The sequence below is a fragment of the Anguilla anguilla genome, chromosome 9 (assembly GCF_013347855.1).
Source record: "Anguilla anguilla isolate fAngAng1 chromosome 9, fAngAng1.pri, whole genome shotgun sequence".
In the NCBI taxonomy this organism is placed as follows: domain Eukaryota; kingdom Metazoa; phylum Chordata; class Actinopteri; order Anguilliformes; family Anguillidae; genus Anguilla; species Anguilla anguilla.
The window spans coordinates 53681262-53683761 of NC_049209.1; the positions used below are offsets into that span (position 1 = coordinate 53681262).

Sequence of the window (2500 nt, forward strand, 5' to 3'; positions counted from 1 at the left end):
CCAGTGTGTGTCAGGTCCCCCCATGCCTGTCCTGACCACACCTGTGAAATGCAAGCCTGGGTGTGGTCAGGTGAGACCGGGTGTGGCCAGGTGAGACCGGGTGGGGCCAGGTGAGATCATGTGGCGCCTGACTTGTGAGCTCGTCTGAACGCACACCCACACCGGTGCTCACACACATTGCAAAACAATCACATTTTTTTCACAGAATAACTCCCGTCGGAATTTTCACTGACTTTGAACTGAACCGACAAAACCAAAAAAAGAAAAAAAACTGTAAACAACAAAAGAAAAAAAGGAAAGAAAAAGAATAAAAGGACGTTATTTTCAGCCCGAGCGAAGATAAGCCAGTTCAGAGGAAAATGCAAACGTCTCAGAACTTCAATAAACAGAATCAGGGAACCACCGGTTGAGCACGAGCTCGGCGTGCTCTGGGAGCCGGGCGAGCCGCCAGCGAGCGAGAGGAGGGCGAGCGTTAGGGCGCTGCTGTACTGCCCGAGCGCTGCTGTACTGCCCGAGCCCTGCTGTACTGCCCGAGCGCTCCACTTCCCCTAACCCTAACCCTAACCCTAACCCTAACCCAAAACCCAAACCCTAACCCTAACCCTAACCCTAACCCCTAACCCTAACCCAAACCCCTAACCCTAACCCTAACCCAAAACCCTAACCCTAAACCTAAACCTAACCCAAACCCCTAACCCCTAACCCCTAACCCTAACCCAAACCCCTAACCCTAACCCTAACCCTAACCCAAAACCCTAACCCTAAACCTAAACCTAACCCAAACCCCTAACCTTAACCCTAAACCCTAACCCCTAACCCTAACCCTAACCCTAACCGAGCTCCTCGCCGAGCTCCTCGCGCTCTGGACTCTATCGCAGCGGCGCGTCGGAGCCGCCCCCCAGTTCGGCTTTGAAGGTGCCGCCGTGCATGCTGGGATTTTTTACGACGATGATGCATCAGCGCCGCTCAGACGACACAAAACGAGTTTCCCCGTCGTCCAGCGTCCAAAATGGCGGGAAAACAATCCTGCCGCTCAAACCAAAAAAGACGGGAGGACCAGACGAGCACGGAGGTGACCCTGCCTGGATAAGCAGGCTTCAGACCCACGGAGACAAAATGGCGACTCCCAGTGCTCCCAGAATACCCCACTGTGTCACCCCAGGCCACCGTACTCCTGCCCAATCACAGCACCATGTTTCAGAGCCCCTGTCAGTTAGGCCCTAGGAAACATACTAGCTCCCCTGAGCTCCCCACCGCCCCCTTCCTCTCCCACCGCTCCCCTCCTCTCCCACCGCTCCCCTCCCCCCCCCCCCCCCCCCCCCCCCCCCCACAGACAGCTCCCCAGGTAATAACCTCGCTCAAATGTTAAAAGCGATGCTGTGAGGACACTGTGCATTAGCTGTGCTGAGATAAGAAGAGCTTTTCTCCCTCCCCCCACCAGGTGTAACTCTGGGTCACAGAAATCTTTAAAAGAAAAATTTAATTTGGAAAATTAATTCGCACATTGCTCTGACTCAGATAACAGCTAAAAGCTCAGTTAGGAAGAGATCAATCAGAGCGAGACGGAGAGAGAGAGAGAGAGAGAGAGAGGGAGAGAGAGAGAGAGAGAGAGAGAGAGAGAGAGAGAGAGAGAGAGCAGGGGTGCTCGCTGAGGACAGGATGCCCGAGACGTCCGTCTTTATAAAGAACAGGAAACAGTTCCCTTAATTTACCACAAACACAGCTGCAGACAGCAAGCCATTAAAAAAATTAATTTAACCCGCGTTTGTGGAAAAGGACGGGGGAAAATCAAGGCGCACAGGCAAACGAGACAACTGGTCCTGAAAATGACTGTTTCCCAGTTTGATGAGAGATCTGTGTCAATTAAGCAGTTAGCGTTAAAAGCAGGTAAAATTACACACGTCAGTGGAGCGGCTAGGCGCTGCATCCAGGCTGAGGGTAATTAGCCGCCATAACCAGCCTGGCTGCACTGCTCAGCATTGCTTAACGGAAAAACACCAATCAACAGACTATCCGGCACGGATTGATTTTTGTGTGTGTGTGTGTGTGTGTAAGATAGATGGAGTGATTGACTGGGTGTGTGTGTGTGTGAGAGAGAGTCAGATAGACTGAGAGATTGACTGTGTGTGTGTGTGTGTGTGTGTGTGTGTAAGACAGACTGAGTGATTGAGTGTGTATGTGTGAGTGAGAGTGTGTGTGCGTGTGTGTGTTTGTTTTTGTCTGAGAGATGCAGGATAGCTAATCATTCGTAAATGTAGTCTGATGAAGAGGCAAAAAGCTGGAACTGGCATGGAGATCAAAGCCAAAACAAATATAACAATGCCTGCCCCCCCCCACCACCCCCACCCCCACCCCCGCACAGACACTACACACAATGTGCTCTGACCACTCCACACCGCCCCCCCCAACGCCCCCTACACACACACACACACACACACACACACACAATAGGGTTAGAAACAGATCATAACACAGAATGCAATGTCCTCAAATCCACACA

The 2500-nt window shown here is 51.9% G+C and overlaps 1 protein-coding gene across 2 annotated transcripts in view; it reads right to left on the reverse strand.

Annotated features, from left to right (window-relative positions):
• LOC118236172 (ephrin type-B receptor 4a-like) overlaps positions 1-2500 on the reverse strand; it is a 39519-nt gene that overhangs the window by 26620 nt on the left and 10399 nt on the right. The gene's annotated exons all lie outside the window — the stretch shown is intronic.